The sequence below is a fragment of the Equus przewalskii genome, chromosome 8 (assembly GCF_037783145.1).
Source record: "Equus przewalskii isolate Varuska chromosome 8, EquPr2, whole genome shotgun sequence".
Classification (NCBI taxonomy): Eukaryota; Metazoa; Chordata; class Mammalia; order Perissodactyla; family Equidae; genus Equus; species Equus przewalskii.
The window spans coordinates 74,205,815-74,229,537 of NC_091838.1; positions in this window are offsets into that span (position 1 = coordinate 74,205,815).

Genomic DNA, 23,723 nt, shown 5'->3' on the forward strand with positions numbered 1-23,723 from the left:
TAGACAATCTAAATATAATTATTGGGAAGAAGTAAACTAAACAAATGCAAAAAGGATCAAAGCTTTGGGGAGAACTTCTTAACAATAATCATGTGTTACGGTGTCTGTACTTCCAACAACTTAAGATGGTGGTTAACTGCCTTAACGTCACATAAAGTTTTTGAAAGCAATCTAAACATAATTTTTGGAAAAAATAATTTATAGGTGAAAATTAGTAAGAGTTTTTGGTGCAATAATTATGTTTTAAGGTAAATATCCTTGAAAAATAGCTTCCAAAATCTTTTTGGTAACTTGAAACTTTAAAGTTTTACTAAATTAAGTTAAATTATAAAAGTTTGTTGCGTATCTAGTCATTACCACATAAGATAAAATATTATAAATTGATTACTAAGCATAGGTTGGTCTGCCTTTGATTTCTCTTCTCAGAGAAACTAAAAGACGTTCAAGTTTATTGATAAACATGTGTTGTGCATGCTGAGAAATTTTCTATGAGAAAACTTTTTTCTAGAAAATCTGTATGCAAGGAAAGCAAATGTATGTTTTCAGTAAAGAAGTTATAAAGAATAGAGTTAGTTTTATTTGTTTCATTAAAAAATATAAATTTGTCCTAAAGGACTGGGAAAGAAAAAAAAGAAAGCAAGCACAGGACATATTCTGAATGTAGAAAGTAAGTGACAGAAGGTTTGTGCAAGTAGACCCTGAGGATTTTTGTGCATGCTCAAGTTTACTAAGTTTGAAATAAATTTAAGTAAGCTGGTGCAAAATTAGAATTTGGCTTTCTCTTTTAAAAAAGAAAATGTTCTTGTACTTTTGGTCTGTTCTTGATAAAGAGGTTATAAAATGTTTTTCTTCACCTTTGAGTAAGTTTACCTAAAATACAGAAAATCTATGTTTTGTTAAAATAATTTCCTATGTTCAAAAAGACTGAGATGTCTCTATTAAGGGTGGGGTTTTCTTTACTGTTTTAACTCTTTTTTGCCTTTGCATCTTCTGTTGTCACCTCGGTTGAATGGATAACTAAGCATTGTTTCCTATTTGACCAAATGTTTTAAAACCTTTTGATATTTTTGATAAACTTCTCCCAAAATTAAAGTATTTCTTTTGACTTAAAAAAGGAGAGATTTAAAACATTTCCAAACAGCTCTGGACTTCTCAAAGAATTTGTGCTCTTTCCCTAAAGAGAGAGAGATTAAATTAAGTGGGCTTATTTGGTGTTTTAAATTAAATGGGAAACATTATCAGATAAGTAATGATAAAACTTCCTAGGTTATATTATGTGGGTAATTATTATTAATATAAGCGCTTTAAAAAATTACATAACATTCCAAAATTCTGATTTGTCCTGGCTGTCAGTCATAATTCTGGTTATTATCCCAAAGTGTCATATGTCACAGAAATAGCCAAATGTCCTTGTCAATTGCCATTTTTAAATGTTTTGTCATTTGCAGACAATTGTTGATTTACTCTGATGTTTTTGCAAATATATTTCATCTTCAGAGAGGTTTATGGAAAGGACTCTGACACTTGCTCTAGAATGCAGGTTTCTGATAAGCTTTCAGATTTTGAAATTGAGCTGGATAAAAAATTACATAAGTGTAATGGAGAAACTGATGACCTCATAAAACTGCTAAAAGAAGACCAAGAATTGATATCACGGGACTAAATAAGTTAATGAGGATGATTGTAATTTTTATGACTTTTTGTTTGAAATATTGCTGATTTTTTTAGTTTTATTTTTCCAGATTTAAGGAAACCTTTTTCTCTTTTCTCTTAAAGAACTATGACATAGCAATTTGTAAACAGAATTAAATGAAATATTTATCTTTTTCTCCCTATCTGATCCCTCCAAGATTTGGAAACTCTTAGTGAGTAAGTATTGTCTTCGTGGAAATATAGTTGTTTGCATAAGCTCAATAAGAATCTGTTCTCCTTACAACAGGACACAATTTGAAACACTGGTTGTATTACCAAGGCTTTGATGGAATATCGTATTTGAGAGAAACATGCAGACTCAGATATGAAAAGAGAGCTAAGGGACAAAGGTTGACTTTATAGAATAAAGCCACTTGGAAACATTGGCCTAATTCCTTGTTTACAGGGTTTCCAGCAAACTTACGAGGTGAGTAAAGAAGGTCATCTCTCTGGCAGGTGCAGAGAACCCCAGGATATTTTGAGGACCTTGGGAAGAGAGGAATTCACCCAAATCTGTAGGTATTGCAGGCAGAGTCTGATGAGAAGTCCTTGGCTTGACTCTCCTGGCCTCAAGAGGCATTTAAAGTTCAATCTGAGATTCCTTGTAAAAAGTTCCAGCAAAACAGATTTAAAAGACCCCATATGATCAATTGCCATTCTTGCTGTACTTATGTAAATAATTGTGCCAAGTTTATTAAAACTATACTTATTTTGTAAATCAATGAATCTTAATTTGGCTATATTTGGTAAAAATGAGGGTAATTTTAGAGAGAAAACTTACATTTCAATAGAAATTATAATACACATTTGTAGATATTGGATTTTGGTTCTGTCTATTGTCTTCAAGGTTTTGTTTTCTACATGTTAACCAGACTAGACCCTGAATTCTTCTAGTCTCCTGAAATATCTGGCTACAAATCTCCAAACTAAGGTTTTCCATTTTTTCCTGTCCTTTTCAATTAGAATCATTGCAAACTGAAACCACCCTTGTTCCTGAAGCCCTGCAAACTAAAGCTGGACAATTTGTTATTAACTTAAGAGAGATCACCATGATAACATGCCTATTGCTATGTAAGCCACTCAAAAAAAATACCTGAATACTTGATGACATCATCAGAGATTCCTGGTTTGGGGTTTCAGGAATGACCCTGTGAGGGAAAAAGTTACCGATAATTCTAATTACTATAATCTTTGTTGGTATTTGCCTCTGTTGTGATGTCTATTGCTGTTGCAATTTGTACATAAATTTACAAGATAGATTACTACAATACCTTGTAAAGCCCCTACTGAAGAAAAACACTAGAAGTCCATTTCATCAGGCAGGTCAAGTTGTTCCATTCCATGGCCCCCTTACAACACCCTCATGCAGCTGGAAGTAGCCAGATTTGAGATGATGCCCTTAATCCCACAAGACTGTGGAATGAACTACTGATGTTGGGGGATTGAAACCAAGAACTAAAGAGTTAAAAAATCTTTCCTAAAGAAAAAAAAAATTAAGATAAGCTTTGTTAACTGCAGCTATGCATATTCAACATAACTGTTGTTAAAACTAACCAGGTCTTTCCCTCCATCCTTAGTATATGAGGTAGCTGTCTTTCTCAGAAACTCAAGGTCCAAATGTCAAGATTCAGCCTCACCAGGCTGAACACACGTTGACAATAAAAACTAACCAGAAAAGGCCAGACAGTTACAGAAAAAGAAATTCAGTCTTCAAGGCCAAATGCAGGTTGGTGGGGAAGGTGCCAACCAGCAAAGCCACATGCTTCCCCTCCCCTACCTCAAACCCCAACACATGCTCTCCCCCCCGACCTAAAACCCCAGATAAAAACCCATACCTTTTTCCCTTCAAAGAGGTGGATCTGAATTCTAACTCCCATCTCTTTGTCTGCCTGCCTTTTGATAATGGTAAGCCTCTTGGCTTGCCACAAGCCTGAAGTCTGTTATTGGCCATACTGTGTAAAGGGTAAAGAAACCTGTGTTTTTGTTCAGTAACAATGTGATATCATTTTCTTACATTTTCTAGCAAGGAAGAGGGGGTAGTAAACCAGACAGCAGAGAAAGACTTGTATTGGCACCTACTATCTGCAGAGTTGATTGATTTCTTATGTGGGCTTGTAAAACTACCATGACGGTCAAAGGATAAACGAGGTCTAGGACAATACTGCATCCTGGTGTGTGTGTCTCTTTGTTTGTCTTTTACTAACAATCTCCACTTTGTTTTATTGGACTGAAAACTACGGCCATTTCTCTAGTTACAAAGACCAAATTATTGGGACCTGACAGAGAATAACAACGCCCTCTAGGCAGTTTTTTGGTAGTTTTTGCATGTTCACGTGAGTATGCTAAGTATTAGAGACAACTGCTTTTCTCAACTTTCAAGACCTTATCTCTTGCTCTCTGACCAAATTCCTATTACTCAAGCTTTTCCTTATTTGAAGGCACTTTCCTAGACCACCTCAGAAAGTTCTAGGGGCTCTAGATTTGCACTACTAGAGTACTTTGCACATAATTGATTAAAGTCCAGTAACCTTGATTTTAGTTACCTGCCCACGAGTATTTCTACCCCAACAAGAGTCTCCATTTCTCATGGATGGAGAATGGTTATCACAGTATACCTGTTACCTGAATATGCACTAGACATTCCAAAAATATCTGTTGAATTATTCTCCTTGTTGAAGAGAAATTCTCATCAAGAAAAATTGAAAGTCATAGCAAAGTCGAAACATACTATGTTTCAATTTCTCTATCACTGTGTCCCAGAAAGGAAACAGACCAGTTTGATGATATTGATTCTCTGTGAAACCCTGCTGTTTTTCACCCTAAACCCTGTGCTCTTATGGCTGCTTTGGAATTGATTTCTGATGAGATACTCGGTTTGTTTGTTTGTTTGTTTGTTTCTCAGTATGACATGTAGATGGATCCATATCATGCCACACTATCCTTTCTCACCTTTCATGAGAATGGACTTGAATTTACTCCTTTCATTCACTTTGACTACCTCCTCCAGCCTTTATGACTCATTTACAATCATTGCTAGTGGTTGTGACGTCCCAACGGGACCTTGGGTATACATAACTTTGCCCATTAAAATATATCTTCCTTACTTAAAATGTAACTGAGGTTTCCACAGGCCATATCTTTGTGGTTAAATCATGGTTGTCCTAACATTAATAAAATAGTATATTTTCTGCTTCACAAACTATTATGAGACTCCCATATGATTCAAATTCATCCCCACACAGTATTCCTGAGGGTTATTCAGGCTGTCTTGGATGTTTGCAAACAAATCCTCTGGGCTGCCATGGGGACTGACCATGTCCCTCCTCTCCTGCTCCCCTGCCCTGATGTTTCCTGTTGTTGCTGGCCATGAAACCGTCATGGAGCCGCCTGATGTCCTCTGTGGTTCTGTTAACACTCACTAAAGAGTAACATTGGCTACAACTCCTCCATTTGAGATAAAAGCTAGTCCAGCTAGCTCCAAGGTGGCTGAGTCTGTGCTGTGCTCAGCAGTAACTAAAGATGGGAAAATTCCCAATTCCTCTTCAGGTCTCTGTCACAGCAGCCACAAAGCAACACTGCCTTAGAGACTGAACATATTATGGTCCTTTTGCTGAAAGAGCTCTTTCAAGTTTTATTCTTAGTCCCCTCTCTCTAAGATCAGGCAAGGGTGTGGTAGTTTGGCCGTGAACAAACTGAGTGGCAGACAAGGACACTATTCAGGACCTTACACTCTTACACAAACCATTGTATTCCAGACAAGACCCTTTGTCCAAACTCTGTCTTTGCTCAGAATGATGTCTTCCCCAAGAGACTCCTAGTCTGCCATGATAATACAGTGCTCATGGGTTTGTTCAAGTGGCCTTTAGACATGCTCAGATATATCTGCATCGTAGGGTGACTATAGTTTGGGATCAAGAGGAGGCCCTCAGCTTGTATCATTTAACTACATTAAATAATAGAGAACTAGCAGATGCCTCTATGTTGTGTCTTCCTATCCTCCCATCCTATAGGTTGCCCTGTCCATAAATTATAGACGACACTTAAAATTGTTCTGTTTCTGGGACTTCTGTTACCTGGTCAGCTCGATTAGATTCAATAAGAATGTATTGAGCATCTTCCACATGTGCCAGGCATTTGCCAGCCCTGGGGATGCAGAGATAAATAAAACAGGGTTTCCTAGCCTACTGGAAAGACATAAAAGTATATTTACTATGAAGACTGGTAATTTTTATGATAAGGGGTAATACAGGTGCCATGAGAGCACAAAGGGGAAGAGCTTTTGTTAGTTTGGGGTTCAGAGGAGGCTTCCTGAAAGGGATAATGCCCACTGTGAGTGATGAAGGACACAGGCACCACCTGGGTTGGGCAGGAGGCTGTTGAGGGCGGGGAAAACATCATCAACTAAGATACTGAGGCATGCAACCTATGGTGTTCTTGGGGAAACTCCAAGTAATTGGATACTACTGAATCATAGGTGAAGGATTAAGGAAGGGTAGTGGTAGGAGGTTGCATCTATTTGTGGCTGCTAAGGCTTATGACCATATCTTTATATTTAGCTTAATCCCCACCTCCAGACCATGAGGATTTGTATCTTCTCTATGTGGTTTGCCAAAAGAAAATGCAACAATCCTAATCCCCTGTCACTTAGACAAAAGAAGAAGCATTACTTTCAATTAGGAAAACTCTTGTAACAAAGGAAAACTAACCATTTAGCAAAGATAGCTGCTGCTGTAGTTTCTTCTGTCATTAGTGACCCACCTTCCAAGGCCCTTTATTTACTGTTTCTGTAGGTCATTGATGGTTCAGCATCTATACCTCAGAATATTGCTAAGAAAGGGCACTCAAACGCTTGCACTCTCTTGGTGAGGTGGCATGCCAGTCTCTCATCTTTGCCACAAGTGACTCCAATAGCTTTCTTATTTGGTCAGCTATTTCGTGTGTTTAAAATTGGAAGGCTATTATTCAGAATGGAGGGGCCACATATTAATTTGTTAGTCCACATAGGTAATACAATATTCCTCCAAATAATACAAACAAGAAGGATGGCAATATTAAATGTATTAAAGTTGAATAGACATTGTAATAAAAGACAAGGCAGTGGCTTAATACAATAATTACTTCTACTTGCTCATCTCTTTGTCTGGTACAGTAGGCAGAGAGCTTTGTTCCACATAGTCATTTGTGTATCCAGGCTTCATCCATCTTGTGGCATGGACCATCTTCAACAAGTGGTCTTTAAAATTGCCACGAAAGAGACAGAGAGTATAGAGGATTCCACACATTGGGGGTATAAGGCTAGACATGGCATACATCACACACATTTGCACACATTCTGAGGTGCAGAATTTAGTCACATATCCTCAATCTAATTGCAAGGGAAAGAAAGGGTCTTTCTGTGTGCCCAAGAGGAAAATGAAACAGTTTAGGTTGAATGCATAGCATTTTTTCAGACACATTAAGGAAGAAGGAAAAACTAGGGTTGACCATTGCCTTTTGTAAAATTGATCACTGACACAGGGAGCAAAGAAAAAACATGGAGTTATTGTTCCATTACATCTTTGTATTGAACACTAGGCCACTTCCATTTGATAAAGTCAGGATGGACATAGCATCCTAGGAAGGAAGAACGGTAGATGACAAACTTTTGGACTTTTATGCCTACATATTTATGTGTGAGCTAGACAGTTGAAAAAGGCCTTGCAAGCTACTAGAGAATGGGGTATTAAACTTTCTAAACTCTAAGAGTTCGTGAATTTTACTAAAACATACTATAGTCTGAGAAACAGCCTTAATATTTTTCTTTCTGAGTCTGTACTTTTAAGGCTGTTGGCAAATATTTTCCATCTAACAAGATGTCACATTCGTATAACACTTGGCAACACCCGTCTCCAAGGACTATCCCACATTGGCCACGGCCGTGACAGAATCAAATTAGATTTGGGAGAAAAGTGTACCTTTTTATCATCCAGAAGCAAATATCTACCTAATGACAGAGCCCATGTAACATTTACACATAGATCTGAGACGTTATCATCTTGGGGGAAATGATAGAAAATGAAGAAGGTCATTTTGGTTCATTACATCAGATTTTTGCAAAGCTTCACAGACTTTTAAGCTAATTATACATTTTTCATGTTTACTGTTTCACTGCCTAGCTATATTTTGTGGAGATTTCTTTTCTTTAAGACCCATAAGAAAATCACAAAACCATCTTCTTATGAAGAATTGCATATTATACAGGAATATAAAGCAATGGGATAGTTGTGGAAAGGCATTATAACTCAAGAAATACTTTTATAATGCTGTTTTGGGAGTGGTATTAAAACTCATCTTACAGTCATCATTTTGTGCAGTAATTTTGGCTCCCAAAATTCTTTCCTTTTCTGCCCTCTTCTTCTACCCTTTGGTAATTATAATCATTAATATTATTATTTTTACAAGCAGGATAGTACAAGTCATTTTCTTACACTGTTGGCATAGGGATCAAATGAGATAACATATGCAGAATGATTTTTGACGTAGTAAAATATTGCAGCCATTATACCACTTGATCTTGTGCTGGCAGAAGTGGCCCTCTCTCCACGGTCCTGTGTGCATTCTTCCATGACATGTTTATCCCCTTGGACTGTGATTATCTGTCATGTAGTCAGAACTCTGTGATAGAAATGTATTTGTGGTTGGTTGGGCAGGGGGTACTGATAGTAACATGGTGGACATGCATAAGAGATGAGATAGGCACCACGTATGTCATCAAGACCAACCCATACCCCATCTGAAGAGAGAGAGCGAGTTGTCAATGTCTTCCATCCTTAGACAGGGAGACACTGAATACCTCTCAGCCCACTTTTCCTGCCTAGTCCCATAGGCTGGCAAGGAGACCTTCACTTCAATCCCAGTTCCAAAAGTGTTGGAGAGAATACATCTGACCTGATCGATTTATTTTCCTTTTACCCACAGGTCATGAGATTAGAAACAGTAAGATATATTTTAGATAACAATTACCTATTTTCTAACTTTTTTTCACCCTCTTTGTTCTTTGCTCTGCCTAAAAATGGGTTGTGAGACAAAATTAACAATTCTTCATATACCTGGATGGATAACAGTGCAGATGCAATCTAGAGGCAGGTCCCAATGTTAGATTTGGAGGGAGAGGGAAAGAGAGAGGGGGAGAGATTTGAAGGAATCAGCTCACATGATTATAGAGGCTGAGAAGCCCCACGTTCTGCAGTCAGCAAGCTGAACATGCAGGAGAGCCAACTGTATAGTTCCAGTCTGAGTCCGAAGGCATGAGGACCAGGAGAGCCAATGGTGTAAGTTCCAGTCTGCATCCAAGTCCAAAGGCAGGAGAAGACCTGTGTCCCAGCTCAAAGGCAGTCAGGCAGAGAATGAGAGAGAATTCTTTCTTGCCCTACCTTTTTGCTCCATTCAGGCCTTCCAATTTACTCACTTTACGTATTCAAAAGTTAATCTCATCCAGAAACACCCTCACAGACACACTCACAATAATGTCTAACCAACACCCTCTGGGCACCCTCTCGTCTAGTCAAGCTGATGCATAGAATTAACCATCACAAGTCATAATCTCTAATCCTTTACTAGAGAGTTAGTTGTCCTATGCAATTAAGGCTAACGGTGTGACGGTTGTTTGGCTCCTCATATGTCTTCTCTATTAGTTAGACCCCAGAGAGGAGAAGAGTGATGAATTGCGCTCAGTAAGTAAGGTGGACTCCGTGGTGGAGACTCAGTGATTATACATGAGCAGAGATGGAAAAGGCAGAGGCTATTAAGACCCACACAGTTCAGTTCTTTCAACTCAGCAAACACGTATCAAATACCTAGATAAATAGACAAATAAGATTATGTCTAGAAGAGTTATTTTGAGACGAATAGAGTGAGAGATGTGGCTACAGGGTAAGAGATCTTAACTCTTGGCACTTTCAGGGTATGTCTAGATGATCCTTCCAACACAGTCTTCTCAGTTCTTTGAAATTCTCCCCTCCAGCTATCTTTCCCCCATCCTGTCTCCATTAGTGAATCCTGTGAGTTTATCCTAGACCTCAGCATTACCCATAATGACAACTCTAATTACTTCATGCCTCCCACTCTCCACCACCTTCTAACTTCCACTCGCTCTTTTGGCAACCCCACTTCAACAGTCTCCTCTCCGCTGATCCTCCCATTGCCTCTCACCCTCTAAGGCTCTCTCTCTCTTCCTAACCAGCTGAAATGCTATGACAAATTAGCATAGACACTTGATTCCCTTGCCACTCCCTCACTTCACCTTACAAGCTAGAAAAATCTGGTTAAAATCAACTCTCCATCCATTTATGCTTGCCTTTGTGCAGCTGAGCATTCCTGGAAATAAACACTCCATCATTGTGACTGATATCAATTCAAATCTATGACTAGGAACTCAAAAGGGCCCTTAACACTCCTCAGCAATTATCTTCCACTTCCCTGGTCTATTCACTCCTCCACACTTGCTCATGGATCACTACTGTAAAACTCCTCTCTCATCAAGTCCTTAATGTCCTCTCTCCTAAATTCATTTTCAGTGGGTGACCTTGCCTTCTATGTTGAGAAAATGGAAGTAATCCAATGAGAATTCCCACACCCTCTTACCCATTGACATCTCCTTCTTATTTGTGACCCAGATGGACTTCTGTGATCCTATATAAAGCAAATTCTCCCTCTTGTGCTCGAGGTCTCATCCCTCTTACATGCTCAACAATATTGCTCCAAGAATTCTTTCTCCTACCGTTTACCCCTTATCCTAGACCAGTCTCAGCAGCATACATACATGACAATATCTCTCCCATCTTTATTTAATAAATCTTCTCTAAACCATTTATCCCCTGACAGCTAATGCTCTATTTTCTTGCTTTCTTTTATAGCAAATCTCTTTGAAAAGTTCTGCATACTTTCTGCCTCCATTTTCTTTTCTTATATTCTCTAAAATCCATTCCAGTTAAGCTTTCACATCCACCACCACCCCATCAAAAGTGTTCTTTTCAAGATTGCACAGAGACATGCACATTGCTAATCCAATGTCAGTTCTCAGTCTTCTTACCTAACCCACCAGCATCATCTGACAGTTGGTTACTTCTTCCTGCTTGACTGTGATGCCTCTTTCTTCACTTGGCTTCCAGGACACCACACCCTCCTGTGTTTCTGCCTAACTTGGTGATTGTTTCCTCTCAGTCTGCTTTGTTTATTGCCCCAGTCTCTTCTTACTGGAGTGTCCTTGTGCTTCAGCCGCAGTCCTCTTCTCTCCTCTATCCACACTCACTCCCATATCATCCCATCTTATCTCATGATTTTAAATACCAACTATATGCCAACAACTCACAAGTTTATATGTCCAGTCCAGATCTCTTCTGACCACTAGACTTCTACATCCAACTAGCTTGTGTAATCGACTTCTTAAACTCAATATATCTAAAACTCCATTCCTAATCTTTTCCTTCCTCCACAAAAACATGCTTCCACACATAGCATTCCTTTTTTTTTTATTGAGGTAACTTTGGCTTATAAAATTATATAAATTTCAGGTGTACATCACTATATTTTGATTTCTGTGTAGATTACATCACGTTCACCGCTCAAAGACTAATTACAATCCATCACTATACACATGCACTTAATCACCCCTTTTCCACTCCTCCCTCTCCCCTTCCCCTCTGCTAACCACCAATCCAATCTCAATCTCTATGTGTTTGTTTGTTGTTGTTGTTATCCTCTATTTATGAGTGAGATCATATGGTATTTGACTTTCTCCCTGTGACTTATATCGCTAAGCATAGTACCCTCAAGGTCCATCCATGTTGTCACAAACAGCAAGATTTCATCTTTTTTATGGCTGAGTAGCAATCCATTGTGTATATATATTACATCTTCTTTATCCATTCATCCTTTTATGGGCACCTAGGTTGCTTCCAAGACTTGGCTATTGTGAATAATGCTGCAATGAACATTGGGGTGCTTATATCTTTATGCATTTGTGTTTTCATGTTCTTCGGATAAATACTCACCAGTGGAATAGCTGGATCATATGGTAATACTACTCAATTTTTTGAGGAATTTCCATACTGTTTTCCATAGTGGCTGCACCAGTTTGCACTCCCACCAGCAATATATGTGAGTTCCCTTTTCTTCACATCCTCTCTAACATTTGTTATTTATTATCTTGTTAATTATAGCCATTCTGAGGGGTGTGAGCTGATATCACATTGTGGTTTTGATTTGCATTTGCCTGATAATTAGTGACGTTGAACATCTTTTCATGTGCCTGTTGGCCATCTGTATATCTTCTTTGGAAAAATTTCTGTTCATATCTTTTGTACATTTTTCAGTTGGGTTGTTAGCTTTTTTGTTGTTGAGATGTATGAGTTCTTTACATATTTTGGATATTAACTCCTTATCAGATATATGATTTGCAAATAGCTTCTCCCAATTCTTAGGTTGTCTTTTCGTTTTCTTGATGGTTTTCTTTGCTGTGCAGAAGCTTTTTAGTTTGATTTAGTCCCATTTGCTCATTTCTCCTTTTGTTTCCTTTGCCTGGCCAGTCATGATATTTGAAGATATTTTGCTAAGATTGATGTCTATGTTTTCTTCTAGAAGTTTTATGACTTCGGGTCTTAGATGCAAGTCTTTAACTCATTTCGAGTTAATTTTTGTGTATGGTGTAAGATAATGGTCTACTTTCGTTCCTTTGCATGTGGCTGTCCAGTTTTCCCAACACCATTTACTGAGGAGACTTTCCTTTCTCCATTGTATGTTCTCGACTCCCTTGTCGCAAATTAGCTGTCCACAGATGTGTGGGTTATTTCTGGGCTCCTGATTCTGTTCCATTAATCTGTGTGTCTGTTTTTGAGCCAGTACCATGCTGTTTTGGTTACTACAGCTTTGTGGTTTATTTTCAAATCAGGAAGTGTGATATGTCCAGTTTTCTCCTTTTTTCTCAGGATTACTTTTGCTATTTGGGGTCTTTTGTTGTTCTATATACATTTTAGGATTCTTTGTTCTATTTCTGTGAAAAATATCATTGGAACTTTCATAGGGATTGTATTGAATCTGTACATTACTTTAGGTAACGTGGACATTTTAACTATGTTAATTCTTCCAATCCAGAACATGGAGTATATTTCCATTTCTTTACGTCTTCTTCAATTTCTTTCAACAATATTTTGTAGTTTTCATTGTACAGGTCTTTCACCTCTTTGGTTAAATTTATTCCTAGGTATTTTATTCTTTTCATTGCAATTGTAAATGGGATTGTATTCTTAATTTCTCTTTCTGCTACTTCATTGTTAGTGTGAAGAAATGCAACTGACTTTTTAATGTTGATTTTTTTACCCTGCAATTTTACCGTATTCATTTATTACTTCTAAAAGTTTTTTGGTGGATTCTTTAGGGTTTTCTGTATATAAAATCATGTCATCTGCAAGTAATGACAGTTTCACTTCTTCCTTTCCGATTTGGATTCATTTTGTTTCTTTTTTCTTGCCTGATTGTTCTGGCTAGGACTTCCAACACTATGTTAAATGAGAGGCAAAACTGGGCATCCTTGTCCGGTTCATGTTCTTAGAGGGGAGCTTTCAGTTTTTCTCCAATGAGTATGATATTAGCTGTGGATTTGTCATACACCCACATATCCTTCTTTATTTCAATCAGTGGCAAATCCATCACTCCAGTGTCTCAGACAAATAACATTGAAGTTACCTGTGACTCCTTCTTTTGGTCTCATATGACATCCAATCTCAGGAAATCCTATTGGTTCTACCTTCCAAATATATCCCATATCTGACCACTTCTCCCTGACTACACCACTACCATCCTGGTCTGAGCTACCATCTTCTCATATCTAAATGGCAATAACAGTCTCCTAACTCATCTTCCTTCTTCTGCACTTCTTTCCTTCCCTACAGTCTATTCTCAACACAGGAGCAAGCAGAATCCTTTTAAAATATTAAGTCAGATTAAATCTCTAGTCTGTTCAAAATGCTTCTACGAATCCCAATTTTAGAATTCCTAGTAATTCCTTACAATAGCCCTACATGATTGGGGCCTCTGTCATTTCTCTAATCTTGTTTGCTCTCTCTATCCCAGCCACCCCAGCATCCCTGCTCTTCTCTAAATATACCAGACCTACTCCCACGTTACAGCCTTTGTACTAGCTAGTCCTTCTATCTGGATTATTCTTCCAGATATGTGCATCCCTCATCTCCTGCGTGTCTTCGCTCCAATCCCACCTTCTTGATGAGGTCTACCATGACCAACCTATCCAAAATGGCACTCATCTCCTTCCAATCCCCTATTTCCTTAATACCTCCTATACTTTCTTTCTTCTATCACACTACCACCTGAAATTTTGTAAAATTTACTTATTACATTTATCATTCACTTTGTTTCCCTCTCCTTGGAATATGAGCTCTGAAAGGAAAATAATTCAGTAACTTTTGATCGCTAAGCCCTTAAAACTGTGTCTAGTGCATATGACATACTCAATAAACATCTACTGAATGCAAAGATGAACTCACAGATGCATGAAGGAAAATAAATAGGAATTTGTGGGTAATGGGACTAGCAAGGAGGCAGGGAGGAACCTGTGGAGGAAAATATCCAGTGAGAAACATCTGGGAGCAGAGAAGCCAAAAGACTTTTAAGAGGGGCCGGCCCGGTGGCGCAGCAGGTAAGTTTGCACGTTCCGCTTCTCGGCGGCCTGGGGTTTGCTGGTTCGGATCCCGGGTGCGGACATGGCACTGCTTGGCAGCCATGCTGTGGTAGGCGTCCCACGTATAAACTAGAGGAAGATGGGCACGGATGTTAGCTCAGAGCCAGGCTTCCTCAGCAAAAAGAGGAGAACTGGCAGTAGTTAGCTGAGGGCTAATCTTCCTCCAAAAAAAAAAAACAAAACAAAAACAAACAAAAAAAGACTTTTAAGAACAAGGGTACATAAAATTCAATTCTCTATCATTTGTATCACTGCACTATCACCTTCTCTTTAATGGTTTTAAAAAAATGCCCACAAATCCTTTAACATTTCTCCCATTGAGAGGTGGGGTCTATGCTCCCTCTCCTTGAATAACTGCAGGCCTGTGGGTGCTCCACCCAATAGAATTTGGCAGAAGTGAGGCTATGGGACTTCTGAGGCTGAATCAGAAAAGACCTTGCAGTTTCTGAATGGTTCTCTCAGGTGCTTATTCTGGAGACTCTCTCTCTTGGAATCTGGCCACTATGCTGTAAGAAGTGCAGACCACATGGAGAGGCCATGTGCGGGAGCCCCAGCTGACGGTCCCAGCTAGGAACAGCCTTTGAGTCACACATGTGAGTGAAGAGACCTCTAGATGACTCAGCCCCCCTCCCACTGTGGATTGGGTCACGCCTAGCTGAGGCTTCGAATGTTAGGGCGTAGAGAAGCCATGTTCACCGTGCACTGTCTTAATCCTCTATCCAAAAAACTCAGTGAGCACAGCAAAATGGTGATTGTTTTATATCACTAAGTTCCAGGTGGTTTGTTACACGGCAATAATAACTGTACAGCCTCCATCCTCCAAAGTCACACAAATGACCTGTGTGACAAGGATATACGTTTGTGGGGATCCGAGTCAGCATGGGCAGAGAGTAAAGAACAACCACGGGGTCTGCTCCATCCACACCTTCTTATTTCCTTCCTTTTGTCCTCCTGCGATCCACCATCCATGATGACTCCGCTGTTACAGACCAGGTCACCACCCAATTGTAAAACAACCAATGACTGCTCATTGCCTTGGAATGCCACAGTGTTGCCAAATGTTGATATCACAACATTTCCTACCCTAACCTCCTAGACACCAGATAACACACACATAAAATGAGCACACACATACATACACCAGAGTGTGACGTTGTCATCTTCTATCATACTATGTATTGGTTTTTGTGATTTTACTGTCTGTTCTCTCTCTCCCATCACTAAAATGCAAACTCTCCAGGACTTAGATTTGTTCACTATTGTATATCTAGAGCAAAGTATAGAAGCAGCACAGAAGGTACTCAACAAACGTTTTCATGGATGGATGACCAAACAGTGGAAACAATTCACTAAACTTATAATAGTAGAAGTTTGCTATTTCTTAACTACACAATCTTAAGTCAGGACTTAAACCTTCTAATGAATGAGGGATGGATGGATGGATGGATGGATGGATGGATGGATGGATGGATGGTGGAAGAACTCACTAAACTTGAAATCAGTAGAAGTTTTGCCACTTCCTAACTTCACAGTCTTAACTCAGAACTTTTAAACCTCTGTGGGCCTCAGTATTCTCATCTCAAAAAAAGACACAACAGCATTTTTAAATAAAAAAAAAGTTACAGAAGAGAGAATTAACTCTACCCATACCTTCATGCCCAGTCTCCACCATCATCTCTGTGGAGACGACCGTTCCTCCAGACAGCACCTGACGTTCCGCTAGATTCCCTCTGTCCTTTCTATGGGTCGTTTTTACGAATGATCCCTGAGGTCCAAGCATGTGTTGTGGAGAAAAACAGAATTCAAAGACTGACTGAAAAGAGACGCCTCCTAGAAGACTAATGGAGGCCAGAGGAGAAAGCTAGAAATGTACCAGGTGGCATTAGAAGGACTTTTTGACAAAATAAAGAAAATTCACAGTGAGAAAAAAAATCGAGAAGACAACAAGGAGAGAAAAGTGGTAAATGCAACTCCAACCTTCATGAAATCAGAAAATTAGCATGGAATTGGCAGCTATTTTCAGAGCAAGGAAGGTATATGCCGAGGGCAACTGAAAATGCCATGGACATTAGATCCCCAAGGAAAGGGCGAAAGAGCCACGGGACCATCACTCATTATATCGAGGGCACAAGAGGGGATGACCCTGTGTCAATGATTGTCCTGCATCCCAGCAAAAACTTCTGCACTTACAAGGGGAACAAACGAGGCAGGAAGTCGGAGGCGGGGCCCCGGACGCAGCACAGTGTTGGAGCACAGGGGCCCTAGACCTGCTCATTGATGTCCTAGTTGAAGAGAAACAGTGCCACCCAGTGTTCTGAAGCTGGCACCCGTCAGCTTTTAACATTTTTCACCACTGAAAGAATTTGAGAATCTCTTTCAGCTAAAACATATTTGCGGCTGAAGTATAAACAGTTGATGCCTTGCCAAGTATAAATGAAGCAGTCATTCACTGTATGATTTGAGAGAGGGAGGATGGATTGGGAATGGAAAAAAAAAGGGCAAGAGGGTGTTGAAGGTTCCAATTATGGGTCAGGATACAGCCCTGCAGAGACTGTGAAGAGAGGCAATCAACCCTGAGAGCAGACCTCAAAGGCTTCTAATTTTGCAGAGGGCTGTCATTCAATTGGGTAAGCATAAACAGAGAGTATTTACTAAGATATTGATTGAGTTAAGGCATAGGGGGAACAGGGGGGAGCTATGTAACAATCCCCACAATAGAAGTAAACGTCAAGATCTGTGGGAGGAGAGAAGGGAACAATTAACTCGACCTGCCCCCTAGAATAAGGTGCTGGACACCCAGGCTCCTAATCTCAGCTCTACTATTTCCTCACTGTGGGTCCTAAGACAAGTTTCCTTCAGTCTCTCTGAGCCTCAGTTTCCTGCGTGAAAATGGGGATGGTAATAACGACCACACAACATGGCAAGGATTAAATAGCTTAATGTATTTGAAAGAGCCTAACACCATGCCTGACACCTACGAATATTCACTAAAGGTGATTTCCCATCATAGTAGAGACTTCAGGGAGGATTTCATTGGAAAAATGATTTTTGACCTAGATCCTGAAGAAGTAGGAGTTCCATTTTCTTGGCTGAAGAACTCTTGTCCTCCTTAATTGAAGGAACAGCTCAAGATGGACGTACATGGAGTAGTGAGGACCGAGGCCGCTATCCCTGCTGCCAGTCAGATACCTGACTCATCGTAAGAGGTCAGTGCGTGACAGCTGTCACAGGCAGATCACCCAGACATCACAAAGAATGCACAGGGTACCGGCAGGTGGAGAGAGCAGACTCCCTATTCCCAAACACCTTTTCTGCAGAGCTGCAGCAAGAGAACGGAGCTTCCGGTCTGAGGCTGTGTCCCTGAGGCCGTTTCATAGACTGTGGCCAAAAACTACAGGTCAGGGAGGTCTTTATTACAGACAGCGAGAAAGGATTTCGTGTACCTTATGAGGGCCATCGCTGCTTTTCAACCTCGAATGGATTCAGAAGATTGGGTTTATTCTATCCCAAAGATACTGCTTCTCAGAAACACCTGTGTTTCCTGGCTGGTGGAAAACACACATTTAAATATTTCTCAGCTCTAACACTGGAATTTGCAGATTCTTCCAAGTCCTGATGAACAATCACAGCAACACTTCAGGTGAGAGGAAATAGATATCTGTTGTGAAAATGAGCAGTCTTCTTTCCCTACACACAGCTAAGCAGAGGAAGATGCTTCTGAACAACTTCATGCCTCGCTTACACCGCCACCTAGCGTTCACAAGCAAGTCTTTTCCTGCATGGGAGATATTTTCCCTTGAGGAGTCTTAAAAAATTAATGTTTGTTCACCAATCGAAGAAATAGAGATCAGCACTGTACTAGGCATCTGAATATGCCAAGAGAAGTGAAATTGAAACACTCGACCAAAGAGGCATTTTATTTCCAGTTAGGAGGGCAGGAGAGACTACAGACCAAAGGAATAACATTGCAGATATGTCAAAATTAAATTGAACACAATATGAAAATAATAATTGAGCACCTAGCATGTACCTGTCATTGCTGGGTGCTGGTGATACTGCAGTGCTGAAGAGGATGCAATTTTCCCCTTAAAAGAGCCAACTTCAAAAGGGACAAGCAAAATGCAGAATGGTTAGGGGCCATGGGGTGGAGTAGTGGTTAAGTTCAGTGTTCTGCTCTGGCAGCCTGGCATTCTCAGGTTCAACTCCCAGGGCACCGAGCTAGCACCACTCTTCAAGCCACGCTGTGGCGGCATCCCACATAAAATAGAGGAAGATTGGCACAGATGGTAGCTCAGCGACAATCTTCCTCAAGCAAAAAGAGGAAGACTGGCAATAGATGCTAGCTCAGGGCCAATCTTCCTCACCAAAAAATAACAGTAAAAATAAGATAAAATACAGAATGGTTAAACATACCCTCAAGTTACAGAGCGTGAGAAGGGAGCCTAAAGAAGACACACCTTTGACAGTCAGAGAACAGGGTCAGGTCCTTTCCCCCAAGTGGAATCTTCAAAAAGTAGCCAGCTAAAAGTAAAAAGAGGAAAGGGAAGAAGTATTTGGATCTCAGGTTTAACAGATATATTTAGGAGCATCAAGGAAACCCAGGGATCCTTGAAGAGCCGCCTAATTCACTGATGGGGTGGTGCCCCCAGGTGTACTGCTTGCACCACATCCCCCCAGGCCCCAGCTGGGGCTGAGTGGACTAGGAGCTAACACCTTACCCAGCCTGAGCTGGGAACTTAGAACTGAGACTAAATGGTCTCTGACTGGGAACAAAGGTGACACCTAACTTGGGGAGGCGTGGAGAAGCCATAATCTGCCGTGCAGGGAAAGCGGTAGAGAAATATAAGCCGCAGGAGAAAAAAATGTACTTCCATTACTGTTCGCCATGTCTCTGCTACCATCATCTCTTTCCAGGGTTTTAAGAGCCTCCTAATACTGTCCCCGCTTCTGCCTTGACCCTCTCAGTCAGCTTGACACACAGCAGGGAGTGGTTCGACACTTTCACCAGATCCTGTCACTCCTCTCCGCCATCGCGTCATAGCTTTAGATTTCAGAGAAGAAGCCGAAGCATTTAAAATAGTTCAAAAAGCCCACATGACCTCCCTACTCCCCCATCACCATTCTGTCTCTGATCTGATCTCCTACCAACCCCTCTCCCCCTTTCACCCCCACCCCCACCTCCCTGGCCTCCCAGTCTCTGGCTTTGCATGCGCTCTTCCCTCACTCTAGGATCTCTTCCCGCAGACATCCATACAACTGGCCCATTCATCCCCCTTAGAATTTCGCTCAAGTACCGCCTTCTTAGTGAGGCCTTGCCTCATTGCCCAATGAAAAATTGAAACACTCTAGAACATTCCGTACCCCTGTCCCTGCTTTATCCTTCTCCAAATAACTTCTTATCATCTGACATACTATAGATTTTCATTATGTTTATTGCTTATTGTCTGACTTTGACCCCACCACCACCTCCCCCTCTCATTATAATATGGGAATGAGATATAACATTGGTTAGCTAATTAATTAATTAGTGGAATAGGTGTGTGCCATGAAGAGAGCTCTTTCTGAGTCTTCGATGCCCTTGTAGCTCCTAGTTCATCTGCTGATCCTGCCACATGCCTGCCTTGGGGTCTTGGAAATACCTCTGCGTCTTTTTAAGAAATTCTTCTTTTGTTGCTTAAAATAATCTTGGTTAGTTTTTGTTGTACTTGCAAACTAAAAAGTCCTGACTGATTCAGGAGAACAGTCTTTAAACTGGCTCTACCTGGAATAGCTTTTCCCCTGGATATCCTGAAGCCTTGCTCCCTGGCATCACTTTGGTTTCTGCTCGAACATCTGTGTATCACAGAGGTCTTCTCTGACTACCTTATCTAAAATAGCAATCTTCGAGATCTTGTGTTCTCACCATCAAAAAAAGGTAACTATGTGAGATGATGGATATATTAATTAGCTTGAATGTGGTAATCAGGATACCAGCTCAACACAAGGTTGACATAAGGGAAGCCATATTGTAGAAGAGAAACCATATTGTAACTTTGAATGAACTGATTAACTAAGCCAGACATGCTCTGTAGGTTTTATGGCCCCTCCCAGCTGCTATAAGTTGATAACTTTGTTCTTTTGAGTCCCTTAGGAATGTGATGCCCCCTGGGCAGAGAGTCTGTGCCGACAGCCATCATCAATGACAACTGAAAGATCCAGGTATAGAGGATTGCTCTGGTCTCTAATGCATATCCAGTAAAACAAAAGACTATCAAGAACTAAGACCAGGTATCCACCCCCACCCAGCTATTAGATGGATGCCCCCACCTGGAGACCAGATGCCTCCCAACCCGGAGACCAGCCCCCTGTATAACTCACCTGTAGTCTTCGTTCTGTAAGATGGTTCTTTCAGACATTAGTCGGCCATCTTCCCCCTTGCTAGCAAGCTGTAATAAAACCCTTTCTCTCCTGCCACCTTGCCTCTCGACTATTGGCATGTCTTGCAGTGGGCAGATGATCCCCCTTGGGCGGTAACAATCACAGTATACATATAACGAACATCACATTGTACAACCTAAATATATACAATGTTTATTTGTCAATCATACCTTAATAAAACTGGAAAATATAAAATAAAATGGTACTCTTCTGTCTCCTCATCACACTCTATTCCTACCCATACTTTACTTCTCTGGCATGCATGGCTAGTCTGATAATATATTTATTTGTTTATCACTGCCCCCACTGGAATGTAAACTCCAGAACAGGGACCTAGGGTTTTGGATCCTCAGTGTTTAGAATAGTCTAGCACATATTGACACTCAGTAAATGTGTGTTCATCCCCACATAACTTCCAAGTGCTAATCCCTGTTCCAGGTACCATGGAGATATGTGCCTTCCAGGAACCTACATTCAAATGGGAGATTTTTTGATAACTATCAAATGAATGAACTCAGAGAAGAGAAATGGATGGAGGCCATGTTGAAGGGTTGCCAGACCTGAAGGTGGAGACAAGAACTGAAATCAGAGACCACCTCAGAGAGCCTGGTGAATTGTAGAAGGCTTTGGTTGGTTTCTTCCCCAGCATCCACTTCCTATGCCTACCAACAGGATGCAGGTTTTCCATTGAACTACCCTTCCTCCATTTTCAGTAGCATAGTTTGGGCAAGATTGACATCACCTTCAGCTGCAGGGAGCATGTCTCAAGAGACCTAAGCAGTCAGCATGTGACCCCTTGGCCACCAAGATTGGTTTTCAGAACAGCATGTGAGTCAGTTCAAACCAATAAGACAGGAAAATATATTTGTTGGAGTTTCTGGGTAAGAAGTGTCTCTCTTTTCCAAAGGAGCTAAAAGAAAAGGCATTCCTCTTCCTGTGGACAGTGCGGTTGAGGCTGTGTGCTCCAGAACTGTTGGAGCTAATATTGCTTCCGTAAGCTAAACAGTTAACAATACCAGGTGACATGTGGAGGACCAATCAACATATAGAGAATGGCAGAGTCCAGAAAATTGCCATGATGACATCATGAACCTCTGGATCAAACTGTACCTGAAGCACAATTCTCACCTTTTCTGTCTTATGAGCCTATAAATTCCAGTTATGGATTAAACCAGTTCCATATTTGCCGAGCTATAAAAGTAATACACGCTTGTTGAAACATGAGAAATAGTAGAACGATGTATAAGGCGAAGCTAGTCAGCTTCTTCTATATTCCTTCCTATCCCATCTTCTGAAATATCCAATTTGAACAGATGAATGTTGTTATGGGTTGAATTGTGTCCCCCCCAAAATTCATATGTTGCAGTCCTAACCCCAAGTACCTCAGAATGTGCTGTATTTGGAAACAGAATCTTAAAAGAGGTAATTAAGTTAAAACGAGGTTATACGGGTGGGCCCTAATCCAATAAAACCAATGTCCTTATAAGAAGAGGAGATTAGGACACAGAAACACGCAGAGGGAAGACCATGTAAAGATATAGGGAGGAAACAAGCACCTACAAGCCAAGAAGAGAGGCCTCAGGAGAAACCAACCCTTCCAAGGTTACCAAGCTCTAAGGGACTGGTGACCCACAAGTGGGTCCTTTTGCCCAGAGCCGCCTGCGCCATCTGCTTCAAAACAGCAGAGCAGAAACGTTATCCATTGAGCAATGAATGGATTGGAGGCAGAGCTCGTGTTCTAAAACAGCTACTCCCCGAAGGGAAAGTGAGCAGGGTTCTTATGGGATGTGAAGGGGGAGGGGTCTCTGAATCATCGCTCGGGGCAGGGGCATTTGGGGCATGCACAGATCTTCCCTTCTTGCACACGGCACCTTTTGCACACATTTCCTTTTGGGCACGGCACCCCATTGCCATCTTGGACCTTTCTAGTTTGGACTGGTTCTGCCCCTTGGCCACCTGGTGTTGTTCTGCCTTGGTTCCTATAAGCAAGCACAGCTTAAAAGCAAAGCATTAGACATGGAAAATGTTTTACGGACTGCCGGGGGTGACACCAACACCTTGATCTTGAACTTCTAGCCTCCAGAATTGTGAGAAAACAGATTTCTGTTGTTTAAGGCCCCAGTCTATGTACATGGTTGTGTTGGCTCTAGTAAACTAGTAGACATTTGTATCTTTCCATCCTTTTCTCCTCGCTCTCTTACACACCTACAACATATCCACACATAGTCGTGAGTTCTATGTTCATTTTCATCAAAAGAGTCATACTAATTCATTATTCTGCAGCCTACTTTTGTCACAGAAAGCATGGATATTGCTAAAAGCCACTTGAGACCAATCTATTTATATCTGTTTTCTAGTTTTTTGATGAATTTTATATAAATGAAATCATATATAAACTGGGGATTTGAGAGGCTTTTTATTTGATTGGTTGGTTTTGTTGGTGCTGTTTTTTGTTTGTTTGTTTGTTTGTTTCACTTTTCTCGGGGTCTTGTCTCACTTTCTCTTCCCTCAAACCCAAGATAAACGAAATTAACAACTCAAATGTGTCCACGCATTATACTTTTCTCTGGTCATATAATCTTCTTATTGCCTAAATTTCCTCATCCTAACCCAGCTGCATAACCCTAAGGAGCTGATGGCTCCAGCACAAAGACGTGGCTCCATCCCAGTCCAGTGGTTTACCTTAAATGGTTCGCAATGGATCGCACCATGCCCATGGGCTCAGGGGTTGAAATGAGACCCTCAGATGTAGACATTGCCCAAAGCCAGGAGCAGAAACCAGATGGTCTTTGGGATGACTGTTTTTGTAAACGCACATGAGACACCTACTGAATGCTCTCAAGATTGGTTGGAAAAGTGAAATTGTGCATTGGCTGCTGGA